The sequence below is a fragment of the Anas platyrhynchos genome, chromosome 7 (assembly GCF_047663525.1).
Source record: "Anas platyrhynchos isolate ZD024472 breed Pekin duck chromosome 7, IASCAAS_PekinDuck_T2T, whole genome shotgun sequence".
In the NCBI taxonomy this organism is placed as follows: domain Eukaryota; kingdom Metazoa; phylum Chordata; class Aves; order Anseriformes; family Anatidae; genus Anas; species Anas platyrhynchos.
Genome location: NC_092593.1, coordinates 34,357,193 through 34,375,249, shown reverse-complemented (window position 1 = coordinate 34,375,249; position 18,057 = coordinate 34,357,193). Strand labels below are relative to the sequence as shown.

Sequence of the window (18,057 nt, the reverse complement as noted above, 5' to 3'; positions counted from 1 at the left end):
CTCTAGGGAGTGTTTTGAAGCATTTATTCCCTGCCAGAAAAAAAAAAAGAAAAAAAACCTTTCTGGTCTGACACATTGAAGTTTCACATAAGAAGTAATAGTGTAAAATTAGTAGACCTCATCATGAATAATTCAGCATTTCTAATTTCATCTGAGGCCTGTCTTTACAAATTAAGTTAATGGTAAACTTAATGGTAAATAGTGATTTGAATGAGATAATAGACTTCTTTTTCCTCCTAAAAATTTAAATACTGGAACCAATTATAAAAACTAGATGAAAGACAGAGCCCAAGTTTTTAAACTCTTCATGTTATTTATAGTTCTTTCCAGATCGCCCAGTAATTATATGACCAAGTAAACAGGTATTGATTGCAGAAAATGGTTTGAAAGAAGAGATGAGTGTATCTCATGTGTTCCCTGTGCAGTGTGATTATTGAAACCACTCAATAGCCTCATCTGGACTCCAGTGACTTCTTGTGCACTTATACATAGTAGCTACTTATTTAGAAGAAATATGAGTCTTGAATTACATTTGTGATGTGCAGTACAACGTAGAATGAGGGTATGTACTTGCTGATGGTTCTCTAAACCAGTCCAGCAATTCCTTATCACACAAGTAAGGAATCAGGACTCATCTAGAAGCTTGGAATACCTTGGTCTCTGTAGCAACAAGCTTAAAGATCCCTAAAGATCGGTCTCTGGACCATTATGTGAAAAAATAAATGCCTTTCAGTATTGCAAGGAACAACAGCCACTTACAGTTTCAGAATGAAGCAACTGCTGAAAAGCCAAGTTAGAATAAGCATGGACTCTTAAGAAGGCAGGGACAGAAGGAAGGAAAGCACCCATAACTCTGTCTCCCAGAAACCATGTAAAAAACCATAAATCTATACTTGCCATACTTGGTGCCACCTTCTGCGCTGTGCAGCCCTTACTAGGACTTTCCCCAGGGCATATTCCTGTCAGAGAGCAGAGAACTACACAGTAAAAGCTTAGTGGCATGCAGAATGAAGGCCTCCAACCTTAAACACAAAGTCTCAAATGTAAAAAAAAATAAATAAATAAAATCAAGTTCTATGCCTGCTGATATACTACTTCATTAGGAAATTAGGAATACACTAAAAGTTCCTTTCAGAATACTAAAATGGCCTAAATAAAGCCCTTGCACTCCTTCAGAAGCACAAGAGAGTTTCATTATATGAGTAACAGGCAATATAGGGGTGAGTCTTAGAAAAAACTCCTGTCAGGGCCACCATGCACTGATGAAATGAAATAGTATCAGTAGATTCCTGAACCAACAACTCAAATCTCATAATAAATTCTGTTTTTTACTATTGTTTTCTAACCTGCAGTCATGGGATGTCAAGCTACAGCACACATCAGCAGGTGACATGGCTATGAAGGCTTCTGGGTTGCTTTTGATTTGTTAATGCTCTTCCCATTTGCTTGTGTACCATTCTGAAGTTTCTAGGAAGACTTTTTTTTCTTTTTTTTTTTTTAGTAGCATGAATACTAGTTGTCTGGACTCTCAGTTTCCCAAGATGTGAAAGGCAAGACACACTTTCTGTGTCCCAAAACGCATGGCTTTATTGTGCATAAGAGCAAGTGGCATAGAGACTGTTTTCATGCCTATTGATCCTGATAGCCCTTTCTGTAAGAAGGTGATCTACAAAGCCTGAAAATCTGTTTGTACCATGTACAGGATAATGTTAACATCAGGTTTTATAGTTAAAATATGTGATTTTAAGCGTGGACATAGTCCAGTTGGAAGTCAATAAGAACATTTCTGCCTTTAAGCCTGCATGTAAATGTGTAGGAGAAAAGCCTTAGTTATTAGGTAGGTGTGTATATAAATATTTATATTCGTGTTCGTGCACATACACATATAAGCTGTTATGCAGCAATAACTACAGAATATATCAATGTTTAATATTCAAATGAGAGAGCAGAAAATATACTGTCTCTAAGTAGTCTGCATAGCAAATGCACAAATAAACAAAAATCAGACTTGGGAAATTTGACAAATATTTGAATTCTCTTTTGGATCTTCTGTATTCTGAGCATGTAACTGTAGCTTTGTTTTTGATGTTCTCTGAGCCCTGTGTGTTTTGGTACCCAGAACAGCAGTAAATTGAGTGTCTGACAGCTCCTGAAATCCATGTTCTGTTGCTTTCAGGTTGAATACCTTCTGAAATCAATGAAAGAAAATGTACAATCTTTATACATGTTTAATGTATTTCTGCAAGAAAAGGTCAAATGAAGTGGAACATTTCATTTTTGGTGATCTTGTGCTTGTGGTGGCAGATGGGAATTATGATGATCAGATCCAGCTGGTAGCTGTGCTACTCTTAAAATGGGTAGAAATGTTTGTGCCTCAGTGAGAGTGGGGGGAAGATACAGGACCATCATAAATATCAAGAATACATTAACCTATGTGCCTAACCTGCTGCTTGCAGATTCAGTATGCTCCAGTTAATTACTTTTACGTTGAACTAGAAGGTTTATTTTGCAACAAGTATTACACCACTATTTTCTCTTATTTGTTACACACATAGGGCTACAAGAGGGTTCTCTAAGGCACGCATGTTTGTGTGCATATCCATGTGCTTAAGGTGGCGTCTTCTGGATGACAATAACATCTAAAATACCTGCTTCTTAACTTAATGGTTGGTGAAAAAGATATCAAAGTATCTAACATCTAGTGTAGGCATGGAATCAAATTATCTTTAACAATGCAAAAAAAAAGAAAATGTGAAGGCAACTTTAAAGCTACTCTCTAATATTTAATACTAATTTTAGAACAGATGCAGAACAGGTGCAATGTATATCTTTTTTTTTCTTTCTTTTTATAATTATTGTTTCATTTTGATCTTTCTGTAAGAATAAAAGAAATTCCCACCATCTCCAGTTAGCAGCAAGTTCCCTAAAGACAGTGATGGCATGAAATAAAAAGGCAGGAACTGATTTCACGTTATTGGATGATTTAGGGATAGGCACGGTCTCAAAGTTAACAGGTATTGGCAGACGATAGTGGGTGCTAAGTAATTTCTTGTCTCTTTTAGATATTGAATATCTGCGTGGAGAGAACTAAATAGAAAACACCCAGGTTCAGGAAATCAAAGCTTTCTGAAAGTGAGCAATTTTGGCTGTCAGTGACCCCCACTTCCTTATTTTCAAGTTTGGGACTCAGTTTAATTTCTTCAGTTTTTGCTTTTTGGATACAAAGTAAGCCTATCTGGAAAAGCTTCAGATCCCTTCTAAGAAATCTGTGCTGAGCTGCAGTTTTGTTCAGGCCTCCTAATGTCCTAGAGATAGGACCTCTTCTGAGACCTAACAAATCCTACTGCTTAGTATATTACAGGGGGAACCTTCAAGATTAAGAAATTTTTCTTAATGTCCAGTTTGAACGTCCTCTGTGCAGCCTTATACCATTCCCTTGCATTCTAATTGTGTTGCTTTTTTCTCTTTTCTTTTCCTTTTTTTTTTTTTTTTAATAATAAAATTGTGCTGTATAGTTATGAATATCTGAGCTGAATTCTGCTTTTTCTGATCCACTGTTAGAGCAGACCATGAACTACTTCAGCTCTACATGTGCTGGACTGGGTTTAAAACTACTACTCCCTTATGTTTGACATTACTGGAAGGGTTTTAGGGACGTGACAACTGAATGATTCTCTGTATGATCGTCAGGGAGAGGGCAGATCTTAAAATGACATCTGAATTGTATGTATTTGTAGATACAGTCTGCATATCTGGCTTTCTCTGCGTGGATTGCAGTGCACTTCAGGTGAGGGCAAGTGCCTAATCCAGCTCTAGAGAAGAGTATTTCCATTCTTGAGCTCTCTTGCTTCAGGGTTAGTTCCTCGTGCCACAGGTCCTCTGACCTTGCTGCACAGGATTTTGTGGTTGTGAGTGGGCATACCCGGGGCTTTGCAGCCACTCGTGGCTTTTAAAGGATTTCACGCAATACAGCATACAGATCTTACTGTAGGAAGCAAAACCATTTACTTGTCCAACTGGGATATTGAGCTCCCTATCTCTTCGAGGTTTATTTGGTACCTTAATTGCAGCTTAACTGGCATAAAAGGCTTTGCACTAAAAACATTCAATGTGTATCCTATTAAAATAAATAAATAATAATAATTTCAAGATTTCACTTGAGCTCAGTAGGGTACTTTTGGAACACAACCTTTGTCAACCTGCCTGGCCAGAATATGCAGCCCTGCTGCCTTCTCAGTAGGTCTGTCTGTCGTGTGCCAGAATGGTCTCTGGTAGTCATATATTGTTATGGTTTGTTATCCTGCTTGAATTTTAATTATAAGGGAGCTGACCTTCATCCAGGTCATTGTGGAGTTGAAACAAGTTGTGCTGATGACCAGTGGTTGTTTCGTTCAATGGCAGCAGTGAGATCTTAGCCTGTCAGGTAGCTTAGCTGGGGGAAAACCCTCGGCATCACGCAGCCCGTATGGACTTCTGGGATGAGAATACACAGCCACTGCTGTATTTAGGAAAAAATCTTTTAAGTATTATGGCTCCGTTTTTTTTGCCTACTTTTTGTTGACAGCGAGTCTCACTTTAAGGTTTCCAAACATTGCACTGTACTAACTTGTTGTTGTTCTAGTAGTCCATATTTTTGTGAATGGGAAGGGTCAAAAACACTTTTTTTTTTTCTTTTTCTAAATAGTAGTAGTTTTTTTTAGGACGTTGTTAGAGGTAGGTGTCTTTCAGAAGGTATAGTAGTTCTGTCAACCCTTAAATGGCTTAAACATTTCTGGATCTCAGACACATTACTCTTGAATATTTACTTTCTCTTTTTTCCCCGAGCCCCTGACCCTCACATTAGGATGCATAAGGCCTCATTTGAAACAAATTACTTTTAAAACCAAAGCTCTTTTCAGCCCCAGGAGATGTACATGATTAGAGAGTTACTAAGCACTTTAACGCAATCACTCAGGCTGTAAGAAAGAAATATATTAATGGAAAGCGATCAGCAAGAATCAATAATTTGCCGGGAGACCTCAGTGAGAGGGAAAAGAAGTCCCTCTGGCTTTTAATTTTGGAATCCACATTAAGATGTGCTGAGTACTCATGATCCTCATGGGATTCATCATTCCTTATTAACAGCGGATAGAATGATTTTGCTTGCGGAAAAAAAAAAAAAAGTGCACATGACAAGGATGGAGGAAAACTCAAATCTGTTATTCTTGAAATGATTTAGAAAACCCTTTGAGCTACTGGCATGTTTTCAGTAAGTTCAGTTCCACGGATAAGGCTGGTTAAGGTGAGCAGAACAAAACAGACGCAAGCTGCCTATCCTGTGGCTGTGAACATAACAGAAACAATTTGATATAGCCTTTTCCAAATACAATTATATAATAATTATGTCTCACATAGGGTAATGCAGAGTTTTCTGAGAGTGCATTTCCCCATGCTTCCACAGCTGTACAAATGATCTGATAAGAGAGAATTTGACCTGAGTTATCTCATGTGTGCCACACTGCAGAACTGAGGTTGGTCACATTTGTGCTGTAGTGCAGGGGATCTTCATGCACACACACATAAATATATGATGTGTATGTATGCATGTATGGATGTCACATGGGTGTGTACATATGTGTATGTAACTTTGCAGTGTTGCAGTTAGATGTCTCTGGCCCAAAAACATTCTGGCCCAAAGAAATCACAAAACTACTGCACTAATTACCCTGCTCCCAGCTTTGATGTTTTGTTTTCTCCTACATAATGGCTGTGTAATAAGCAGTAATTTACCCTGTCACTGCATTGTGAAAGGGGAAAAAAAAAAAAGAATTACTCCCCTATTTACAGGTAAATGAACTGAGAAACAGAAACATTAAGGACTATCTTGACATTGTTTGCAAGCCTGTGAGAGAGTCTGAGAGTCGGTACAAAAAATCAGAATTACTGAGTACCATTTCAGTATCTTAACTATCTGAACACTTCTATATCTGAGCATAGTTCTGTATTCTCTTTTTCTGGAAATCCATTTCTAACACATGAAAAGGATGTTGCAGACTTGTCATGCTGTCAAGGAAGAGTGAGGGAAGTCCTGGGTTTTGGGCTTATATCCTTTTATATTTTGAAGTTGCTCAAAGATACAGTCTGATAAGTTTTGATCTCCTCTCTAATCATCTTGTTGGGTATGACTATATGTTACTTATTCCACTGTTGGCAACTTTTTATAAGTGTGTTTGTACTGGAGTCAGTGCTTCCATGCGTATACACACACTGATTTAGTTTTATTTTTAATTTTTATTTTTTCCCTCTTCTGACTTGTTTCTTACATTTTACCAGGCCTGGCATGATCTCACGGTTCCTGTAGTAGGAAAAACAATAGCCACTAAAATAGTAACTAGCATAAATAATATATGCAGAGTTCATATTTAATCTAAAGGCATACAAATACATAGGAGATCATGGAAAATGATCGCCTTTAGGATACATTAGCTCCATAAAACATGGCAATCAGCTGTGGTGTGGAAGAAGGCAACCTGCCCCCTCAGTGTAGTACTGCATGCATGTTTTTTGCAACTTTTTCAGCAGCTCAAAACAGAAAGAGCCTTTTATATCTAAAAGTTCAAGAAGGATTTAGGTAGAAAAATAAGAGAGTTAGCTGGGTTTGGGGCAGGAAAATGGAATAAAACTCACTACTAATCAAAGCTTGTTACAGAACCTCTGGCTAAGGTTAACAGATTAGAATCAAGTTTTAGAAAATTTCTGATCTAAACAGACATTACAGTACTATTTTTGTAATGCTCAAACACTTAAAGGCAGTGACAGTTTAGTGATTAGTAACTGCAAGGTTAGAGATCCAGGTTTGCAGGAATATGCTTATTTTATATTCTGCAGCCGCCAAACTGGGTCCACGGTGAGCACAAAGAGATCCTATTGACAAATAATTTCAGTGTCACCTTTGGGCTAGGTGGTCTTTTCAATCTTGATAAGTAGACTATTTGTGCATTCACCTGTAACCATTATTCTCAGCTGTAACCTGTATTTATATATTTATTGCTGTATGGAGAGGTATATTTTTGGCAAGCAGAACATATCCAGTGTTGTGTTCTGTGTGCCCTGCAGCTATTTTCTCTGTCAGACATGTTCAGCTCAGTTTTGGACCACCTCTATGGTACCCCATATCTCAGCCATTGTTTTATTTATTCATTTATTATTTTAAACACCTAGTATCAACTTTGCATTACACTCACTTATATATCCATGTGCATCCTGATGACCTACATTAAACCTAATGACCCTTCTTGTAGCCAGAGAAAATCAAATCAATGTGAGGACATGAAAGAAGCACAGATCCCATTTTCGACTTGAATATAATAAATAAGAACAGCTATGTCATGGAGGTTACTGAGTCAAAGCTAAATCTAGTGAGCAAGAACCTGGGAGCTCCAAAGTGAGTCTTATAACAATTTGATTCCTAAGGAAGTGGAAAGAAATCAATAGAAAGCTAGTCATCCATTTTCACAGAGGCCATGCTTTGTTTCAGTCCCTAGCTTCCTGGCCAAGTTTCTGTCACTGTTAGGTGGATTGGACTGGTGTTTTTCTCTAAATATAAATACGTTTTCTGCTTGCCCCTTGTATTGTTGAAAGCTTTGTCTTATGTTGTATGTGATCTTCGCTCTGGTGTTCAGATAAATGGTCCAACTTTCTACTTTAACAGATGCTTTGGCAGAATTGTTTTTAGTATGCTATAGTTAACAGGTATTTGATTTCATTGTTCTTTTTCATGTATGCTCCCTTGGTGTACTGCAGTAAGTGATGATATGCTGTGATGTCAAGATCTGAGAGGTTTTATCACTGCGTTTCTTTTGACTGGCAAACATATGCCATAAAGCTTTGTGTGTGGTAACAAGGCAGAAATAAAATAATTAGGGAAAAAAAATACCTCTCTGAAGAGTACAGGAGCCCTTTTGGCAGCAAAAAGAATGAAACTGTGATGTGCAGATCAACTAAGCTGTGGTGACGAGGGCGTTAGTGGAACTTGCTGTGGTGTGAAGTCAAGTTATATATAGCTCTTCAAGTGCTGATGGTGCTATATCAAAAGAAAGGTAAAGAATGACTTGATGTGGTCTTTCCCTTGTAGCTCGTATCCACAGTGCTTAGTAGTTGCAATTTGCAGTCTATTAATTTATTTGAATTTTGTTTCTGCTTTTTCCTTCTATGGAATATTTAGCATGAGGTTGAAGGGGTTTCTTCCATTTTAGCCAGGGGACTGTATCTGTCTCTGGAACATTAAAGAATTGAACAAGAAAGTTGCAGTACTACTAAGGGAATGACAATAGGAAGTGTCAGAGGGACTTAGGATGACAGAAACTTCTCTGGTCTTGTATCCAAAAAATAAATAAATTCCAGGTTTCAAAAGCCTAAAGAAATGAAAAAGACACAAAGTATAACATTTACAGCATGTATTTAGCATCTCCTTAGAAACCAAGAGCTACCAAAAATCTGGAAATTACATTCCGGATGGGGTGCAACAAAACCACAGGTTTCTGTCTCCTTGGTTTCGTTTGCTTCACATCATATTGAACATGGCCAATGTGTCTTTTAAAATAACTTGCAGGGTAGATTTACCCTACCTTTGACCTCTCATTTGTCCATTCCCAATTGATTTGATATTATCTGCTTTTCAGCTGATGCCCTTGGTGCAGACAATGAGATTCCTTTTCCACAGGCTCTGACCCTGCACTCCCCACTTCAGATCTATGGCTTGTTTCTGTTGTGTGAGGATATGAAATTCTTTACATAAAAAGATGTGCAGCAGCAAAGACAGAGGGTTTGCAGCTAGCAAGTCTTTGTTATTTTTTTTTTTTTTTTTTTTTTTCCTGGAGGTAATGAGGCTCTTTTGAAAGTCACTGTGTTCTGCTTTCTTCTCTAGGGCTGGTAATCCCGTGAGTCCTCCTGAGCTGGAGCCTTGTGCAGCTTCAGCAGCTCTGTATGTTAGGCTGAATATTTCAGTTAGCACTCTCTTCTCTGTCAATGTTATTAGAAAAAATATTTTAAAATGTGAAAATGTGCTTTTCAGTTTCCCTGCTCTTAACCTAAAATTTAACTTCTTGTCATGATGCTTGTAATGCCAATGTAGAAACATTCATGTATGTAATGAAGGAGCTTGAGTCCAAGCACTGTAAACTAGCAACACAAATAGAAGCTCTAGCCAAAGCAATGGATGAGTTTCACATCTGCACTTTCCAGACTTTTCTAGCTGAGCTGAGTTTCCATTGCAAACTCAGTTTTCAAGCCCTATGAAAAATAACATAGTCCATTCCAGTAGAAGGAAAGGACTGATGGTAGATGTAGGGATTGAGTAGTTTTTTTGGCCTTTTTTTTTTTTTTTTTTTTTTTTTTTAAATAAACACTTTTTTTGCTTTTTGGTTTAATGAAAAAGTGGGGAGGATTTTTTGTTGTTGTTTGTTTTGTAGGATGTGCATCTTGTATGTAAATGGCCTTCTGAAGTTCATGTCAAACTGTGGTATTTAAAGAAAATAGTTTTTATCTCCTTTTGAAAAAGTCTTGCTTTTCATAAATTTGAAATAGTGCAGGCTAATGTTGTCAAGCCTATTTATTTTATTTGCTGACAATGTGCTCTTGTTGCTGTTGATGGAGTGTTTAGTTGCAATCTTGCTTTGTGAAAAGAAGGACTACAATTTCTGTAATGAGAGAGATTTGGAGTTTAAAACAAGTAAGTGTTTAAGATAAAACTGCAAATATTTGATATTTGAAAAGTTAAATGGTAACAACAGAATTGAAAACTGAGGATTTGAGACCACAGTGCACTGTGACTGCACTGACCAGGAACTTTCCTTGTGTTGCACCTTACAGTATATTGTATAGCTCTTGACAATGCTTTCGTCTGTACATCACAAAAAGTTAATACAAAAACAGATATTTCCCAGAGCTCTTCAACTATTTTTTTTATTTAATAGACAACATTAGTCCTTCAAGCCTTCTGATGGTCTGTATTTTATGCTTCTTGGCACTGGCACATCATCACTTGAATAGTTTCTGTTGAAAAGTACCTGTCAGCAATAAAGAAAGCCTCCTCTGATTTTAAAAAAGTAAAGTAAGAAACAAAGCCAATAAAATCACCAGCTGAAAACAAAACTCTGTGTGGCTGGAGGAGACTTTTATTCTATTTGCTTCAGTGGGGCTTAAATGCGTAGTCTTTCTTAAACATTATCTTATATATATTTTCTTGGGCTTATCTTTATTAAATTGTTGTGGCAATATAACAACATTTCTTTGTGTTTGAGATGTTACAATGAATTTTTGCCATTACCTTTCTTTTAGGTAGCATAAAAAGCTGCAGCTCCATTTGAACATCAAGCAATGTGGGCTTGACTTGAGGAGCTTTGCTTCAATACTTTCAGTAAAATGTAAGAATACAGCCTTCGGTATTCCACATGCAGAAGAAAATTGTTGATAAATTATAATTCTTTGAAATAGATTCCTATGAAGATATAGGATAAAAATAGGCATCCATGGTAATTTTCTGGAGGAAAAAATAGATAGATAAAGAAGCATAAAAGCTTCACTAATAGAATTCCAGTCCCCGAATTTTAAGCTGTTCTTTATGCTCATGGTATGTCATTTTGAGCTAATTTCACTTGGAAAAGCACTGATTTTTGTGCGGCAGACAAGTAAAAAAACTTTCAGCTCTAGAGAGGAATATGAAGAGCTTGATATAGCACAGTATGATATCTTCTAATAACTTATTCAGACTAGGACTTAGAGATCTTCAAATGTATGGAGTATTTCAGTCTGGTCAAATTAAAAACTAAATTAATTAAAATTAAAGCATTCAGGAAATTATCAAGATTGTGGTTTTCTGTGTGTTTCTGTAGAAATGAAATCCTGAAAAGCAACTTTGTGAATTTTTGTTCCTCCCCAAAAAGGAAAATCTGTCATTTTTTGTTGTTTTCTTATTGCTTTGAAGGTCTAAATGAGGTCAACCCATAAGAAAATTGTTTGACATGGAAGAAAAATAATGGCAGAAAAAATCTCCTGTTTTTCTAAGTTTGCCAACAAACATCCTAGAATGGATTTAGTTTCCTCAAAGGTTTCCTAATCTATATTATGAGGAATACATAATTGGAGAGAAGGCAACCAACTGCTAAACTTAATGCATGTAGTTGAATTCAGAGCTGATATTTCTTGAACTTGGGCAATTTCTGGAAGTCTTGGCAGCTGGCAGGGAAAAGAGAAGTGACAGAAGGGCTGGACAATGAAAGTCGTTCAGAGCTGCAAGGTGTGGGAATAGGGGGAGTTTGTTCTGAAGGTGTCAGGTTATGTTTCTGGATAATAAACTGGGCTTGTACCTGCTGTTTGTAGGTCTAAAGTATAGGTCTTCGGAATTGACTTTTAAATAATTTCATTGACTTTTAAATAATTTCACTGTAGTCATGCTGAAATCTGTGGGTGACTCTGGAGAATCCATCTGTATTTGAGGGGATGATGGGATCTTTCACAACAACAACAAAAATTCACTGATTTTGAAATCAGGAACTTCTAAGACAGATTCTGATCTGAAAATTCAGCCTTTGGATGAAATTTTTCTTCACTCATACTTGACAACATTTCAAATTCTTTGTTTCCATTTGACCTCAATCAATCTGTTTTGTGCTTTTTTTGTTTGGTTGGTTGGTTTTGGCTTTGTTTTTTGGTGGCTATATCTTTTAGGTTGTTACCAGTATAGGAGTAAGTAGGATCTAAGCTCTAAGTCTTTTTTCTCCTTAAAATTAGACAGATACTAAAGTATGACTCACTCTTGTTATTAATGTTGTTGTTTTTTGTTTATTTGTTTTGTTTTGTTTTTCCTACCACTCCTCTTTTCTCTAGTTGTTTTCTCTTTTTTTTTATTTAAAAAAATCAGACACATAAGCAGACTGACTTACTGGCAGAATATCTTCCTATAACTGTATCTTTAAAAGCCTATTCCTCAGCAAAAGCATGTTTTATATTTCAGTGGTTCTTTCTTGACTCCATTGCACAATGTAATGTAGTGTAGCTGATGGACTTCATTTAAAAATTTGGAGTGAACTCACTGTAATTTTGGTACTCTTCAAGTCTGGCTTTCCACTTCTAGATAGGAGACTTACAATGTAACTGAAAAAGATGGTTATGAATATTTTTTAAGCAACACTTGTAAGAAGTTAATGCCACCTTAATAGACTATTAAACAGATGCCTATTATTAGCAGTATTGATGCACAATTAAATTTCTGAAAAGAAATCATATAAATGACATACATGAGTACTATTAAATTGCCATTCTGTTTCCTTTCCTACCATGCTTAGAACCAAGCTATGAGCCTACTCTTCCTTGCAAATGTGTCTTACCCCACCTGCCCACACCAAGTACTTCAGAGTCTGGTGGGTTTTTCTTTGTCCTTATCAGCCTGAATTTTGATATATTAATGCTCAAACTCAGTGTTTCTGATGATCTTAGGGAATCTTACTGGTACAGCTACAAAGGTGAAGGTGGCTTTGCATCCCAACGTTCCTTTCTGTGACCCTATGGTTCACAATAGTTGCATTTCATCAATGTTCTCCACCCTTTGGTCACACAAGTAGCTTTAGCCTCAACTCCCCTACTTAGATCTAAGTTTGCTGTCTTTTAAGAATGTCAAACCTGGCTTTAATTTATTTAACGAATTAATACAAGTGCTAATAAAAATTACTCTGTATATGTCATCATCCTCATTTATGTGCATTTTAGAGTGGAGTGAAAATGTGTATATATCCTTGTCATATAGTGCCAGCTAAAAATCAAGTTGAAAATTAATACAGTTAAACAAGACTGGGAATATTAGGATCTCTGGGTTACTTCTCTGATCTCTATGGATCTGAATATATAATTGTCATTAATACTGATAGAAGTTATGGGCTTTAGCTCAAGGACCTAAGACCCAATAGAAAATTATTTGTAAAAAGAACTTCATAATTAGCATTCCAGACAGCGTGTTATTAAAAACTTATGACTGTTTAATCCCTCCTATGGATGTAACAGAAATCTTTTCATTATGTTTGGTCTGGATTCATTGGGAGAAATGGGAATAGAGGGAGTTCTTAAAAAGAGCAGTTTATCTTCAGTCATTAGGTCTCATAATGATTAGCTGTTTCCCCCATCCATCCATCAGGTTCCCAAGACACATATGAAGTAGGATTTGTGCAAAGATTTCTTCTCTGTTAATCCTTTTGCTTGTGTTTTTGTTGTTGTTGTTCTTGCTGTTTTTACTACAGAAGAAGCTCTGTTGTGTGAGATTTCAGTAAAATGGTTAACTGTTCTGGAGACAAGTATGGAGGTATTAGATTGACTATAAGAGATATGCAGGGTAGATCAAATCCATGGCCTTCTCACATTATAGCCTGAGGTTTATTTTAGTAAGCTGTAACTCAATAAAGGCATGTTTTGCAGTTTTTAATGTATTTTTTATTATTCTAAGTAAATTTGTAGTACCTGGAGATTGTACAAATTATTTTCAGTCAGCTCATCTTTGTGAAGTATTATCTAATCCTTGATCTTTTCCATTTTGATCAGTATCAAAATGTCACCTTTGATCTTCATCTTTCACACTTCCTGGTCTTTTCAGACAGATCTAAGGTTGCTTGGGAGAGTGCCTGTACTCTAGCTCATAACAATCCATCATTTTCTAGTCTTGACCTCTGCTTCTTCCTTTTTCCCTCTCCCAAATCAATATTTGCTCTGTGACAGGTGAAAAAAAATAGGAATCTATCTTCCAGACTGGAGCTAGCAAAGAAAGAATAAGCATGAGAAGAAAATAAGCATCCTTTTAAATAGGACTGCTTTATTCTCCCTGGGTCAGAACCCGCTGAAAAGCACGTTGCCTTTAGACAGCACTTTCTCAGGGTAGGTGTTCTCCCAAACCCTGTGAAGTGGACAGATGAGATTTTCACCTATTATCTGGCACAGCTAACTTACCTGGATGCTGGAAACTGCAGTGGCAGATGACCTCTGGAAAGATCCCTTATGGTAGTCTCTTTCAGTTTTCTACTTTTTAATTAAAATAATGTTTATTATCATAACATGTAGAGTTAAAAATGTATTTTGGCGTGGCAGGTATTGCAGTCAAGGCACTGCACTGCACATAGAGCCCAAAGAATTTATTTGCCGGTCTTTTTAAAATAAATCCATGCATGGCTCATATTTGAGATCAGTTTGGGAAGCATAGGTGAGTTTGAGAGTATTGTATTGACAGTCCCAACTGATTTTTCTTGCATGAGGTGGTGAAACAACATCATCTAATCTCCTCAGGCTCCTACTTGTTCATTTTGGTCTAACTGACATTAATGATAAGCATGGCATTTGTATGTATTTAAACTTTGCCAACCTGTAAATTATTCACCAGATAAAATGTCAGTTTTACATGAATATCCCTAAAGATAATTACACCATCACAGAAAAGGAGGGTAATGGAAAAGTTCATTACAGTACAAACCACCCAAGTCCCAGAACAAATTGAGTTCTTGTTTGTGTAGGCAGGAACTTGGATACATCTGCAGGTTTTTTCTTTCACTGTTGTTCAGTCAAGTGAACTTTAATAAAAAAAAAAAAAGGGGGGGGGGGGGGTGGAGAGGGGAACTTGGCAACTTGTACAATTAGAAGTATGCAAATGATTTTGTAGGCCCGAATCCCACGGATGGATTGAGAGATCACTTTTTCTTTGATCTGACTCTGCATCTACTTTTCAGTCCTCTCTAGGAGCAGTTTAATCCAGAAGGAAACAGTTTAGTCTGAAGTTAAGTGCTGGGCTCTTGTGAAAACACATCATAGAAATCTGTATTATAAATTATAAGATTTGTGTGAATGAAATACGAATATAAGGGTGTGGAAGCATCAGAAGAAGAAATTACAGAAGGATAGATGAAGTGAGGTTTGATGGCACTTAAAGGATCAACAAGATCACAGCACAGTTGCATAAAGGTTTCCAAGACCCAAGAATAGGAAAACAAGCAGTGGTGAAATAATGCACAGACAAAAGCTGTTAGGATTGGGGATGGAGGGGAAAGAAAAGACCAGGACTGCAACAATCAGATGAATAAAGAGAGAAAAGACAGTGAGTAAATCAGTGATATTTTCTTATTCCCTTAGGAGTGGCACAGAATGGAGGGTATAAAGGTCAGAATCACTGTCAACTCCCCAGAGATGTGAAAAGCACAACCGTATTTCACCTCCTTCACAAGAACAGCCCTGGAGATGTGAAATCTTAGTAGGTGGTATCTCTTCTGCTCCGTGACGATGTAAGTGGTAACAGGCAGATTACTTCAGTGTGTGTGCGTTGGTGCTCACAAGTGTGTGGGTATGAGAAAATGCATGATCATTATTAATATTAAATATGATCATCTAACTCTCTTATATGGCTTCATATTCAACTTTTCTACATTATTTTAGCTTTGTTGCTACAGTGTTGCTGGGATATCCCAAAGTAAATATTGCTATAGCCTCAAAAGTTGCCCTGGTTCTGTCGACTCAGTTCTCAGTGTTTGTGTTGGTATGTGAAACATCAGACTGGATTTACAAGGTAGGGCAAAAGAAAAAATTTTAGCTCCTTGTATGAGATAGGTAGAAATATTGTGGATGCAAGTCTGTAAAAATTTTCATCTAATCAAGTCTTTTCTGACAGCATAAATAGAATCCTTTTTTTTTAGACTCATTCTATATGTATTATAATAATTGCATACATAGAACAGTACTTAGGTAACACAAAGAGAAGTTTACCTATATGATTCAAAAGACTGCATCCATGCTTTGTCACAGATATCACTATTCCTTCTGACAGTCCTTTATTACAAGAGCATGCTCTCTTTCTTAGGAGGAGTGCTGTTACAGCCTGTAAAGCCACATTTTCCTTTGGCCTGTGTGTGTGCTACACATATATTAGAAAAAATGACACAGCATATAGTACACATAATGTCACACTGTTAGAGGCAAAAGTCAACACTGTAAAGTCTGAACTGTTATTTCTCACTCTAAAAAAAAAAATAAAAATCCCTCTTTATTACAAAACTTTTTTATCTCAGTGATGTGACGGTGCCTAATTTTAATATTGTCTTGTCTCATGTTTAATATGTGTTAAACATAGTTGAATCACTACCAGAAGTCTGGGTAAAATTTGTTTAAAGCTCTTGCTCTTTATCTAGATTTCTGTTGTGGGTGGGATCAATTATTATTTAAAGCTTAATTTTCTAATGACTTCTGAAATTTACAGATTTATTTTTTACTCTCCGTTGAATGAAGATTCCTAGCAGATCATCCGCACTGTTGAAGGAAGAAGGAAAATTCGTAAGTACTTATGATGCTTTTTGTACAATCCAGATTTCATTGCCAATAAATGAAGTGTTTTTTTCTAATAAATTAGAAAAATTGTTAGTGCAAGATCCAGAGACTTGGGTGAAGAAATTGGGCAGAAATGCAAACTGAAACAAACTAAAAATAAACAAACAACAACAACAACAACAAAAAAAAAAACACTTCAATGAAACACCACCAAACCAACACCATAATATGCTTTTTGAAATAAGATTTAGGTGCAGTTGTCTGTTATAGGACTTTTGATATTGATGAACTCCTTTCTAACTGGCAGCAGCACTGAAGACACTAAGTCTCTGCTTTGTGTTTGTATAAATGGATATCAAATAGTTTGGTGCTTACTTGTTTCAGAACATTTTAAGAATTCCTTTTCCTATGTGCTCACAGTTCCACTGACACCAAAAGGGCTCTCTACCTGTGAATATTAACTTTCAGAATTAGGGTGATATATGGGTCATTAAGTTATAAATAATTGAAATTCCACTTTGCTGTTGTGGAATCATGAGAGTATAAAGAGTTCAAAGTGTCTAAAACAGATCTATAAAAGATGTTTCTGTAATGTCTGTAATGTATCTTACATACTTGCATCACAATTAGAGTTAAAAGGTGTGAAAATGTCAAAAGCTAGATATTTCAAGACTGGCAAAACACTTTTTTTCCCCCTTCTCTTTATTCGGTAGAGCTATTTGTTTAGCATCTCTAATTACAATGACTTTTAAAAGTGTACTCGTTGTATAGCTAATCTTCTGTCATGTAGAATTTTCTCCTATTTAGATGCACAACCACGGAGTTCTTGCTGTGAAACGCATCAAATATGAAATTGGGCTATGCTCCTTGATTATAGTTCTCCAGTTACATGATAATTACAGGTTGCGATTACAGGTATCAAAATTAATTACATTTCAGTTGCACTGTTTTATACAATGATGCTGTTATTTACATGAAATTGTAAAAATGCTTGGAAATACATAGATAGGAAAATATGACAATTTCCCTTCTCCCCGAGTCTTCATTTGCAATTCAGTCAACATTTAAAGTGAGGATGTTTGAGGAAATTTATGAGCATAGAAGACAAAATGTGTGTTTGTTCTATTTAATTAATGGAATGGTTTAGTCCAGCTCCTGATCAGAGCAAAGACATCCTCCTTTTTGTGGTATGCATGTATCAGTGGTTTGGGTAATGTATGAGAAGTTGATGGATGGAGAATTGAGCAGATGAAAAACTATTGTTTCAGAACCTCCAGTTGTTTGGAGGCATCTGCTGGAGCAAAAATCCCTGAGCGGCTTGCTTTCTTTGGGTACCTGGAAATTTCAGTGGGCTTTGCCACTGTTTCCTTCCCTCAGCTACTTTCAGCATTAGCTCTCTTTTGATGGAACTGCAAATGCATTAGGTATAAATTTAACAGACGCATGTTGTTTATTTTTTTCTGACTTCATTTACTCATTATCTGTTGTTTGATGCTCAAGCATGATGAGGACCATAGCATCAGTATTTTTAGCATTTTATTTATGTAGCATGATTTGATTGACTTTTTTTTTTCCTTTATGTAATATTGTCTTATTTGCATGTGTTTTTAAGCCAGCTGTCATTAAAATAAATGATGGTGCTTTTACATTCACTTGAATGGCAGTTGATGTCAAAACAAAATTTGTTACAATCTATTTTACCTTGTAATGAAACTTGCAATGCTATATTTGCTG

At 36.4% G+C, this 18,057-nt stretch overlaps 1 long non-coding RNA gene across 11 annotated transcripts in view; it reads left to right on the top strand.

The window, feature by feature from the left end:
- The window catches only part of LOC106019051 (uncharacterized), a 351,120-nt gene that overhangs the window by 288,664 nt on the left and 44,399 nt on the right, over positions 1–18,057 (top strand). For all 11 annotated transcript variants that reach the window (XR_011810791.1, XR_011810792.1, XR_011810790.1 and 8 more), the window contains 2 exons: positions 15,139–15,287; positions 16,256–16,329. This is a non-coding gene — a long non-coding RNA (uncharacterized lncRNA). The remainder of the gene's footprint in view (positions 1–15,138; positions 15,288–16,255; positions 16,330–18,057) is intronic.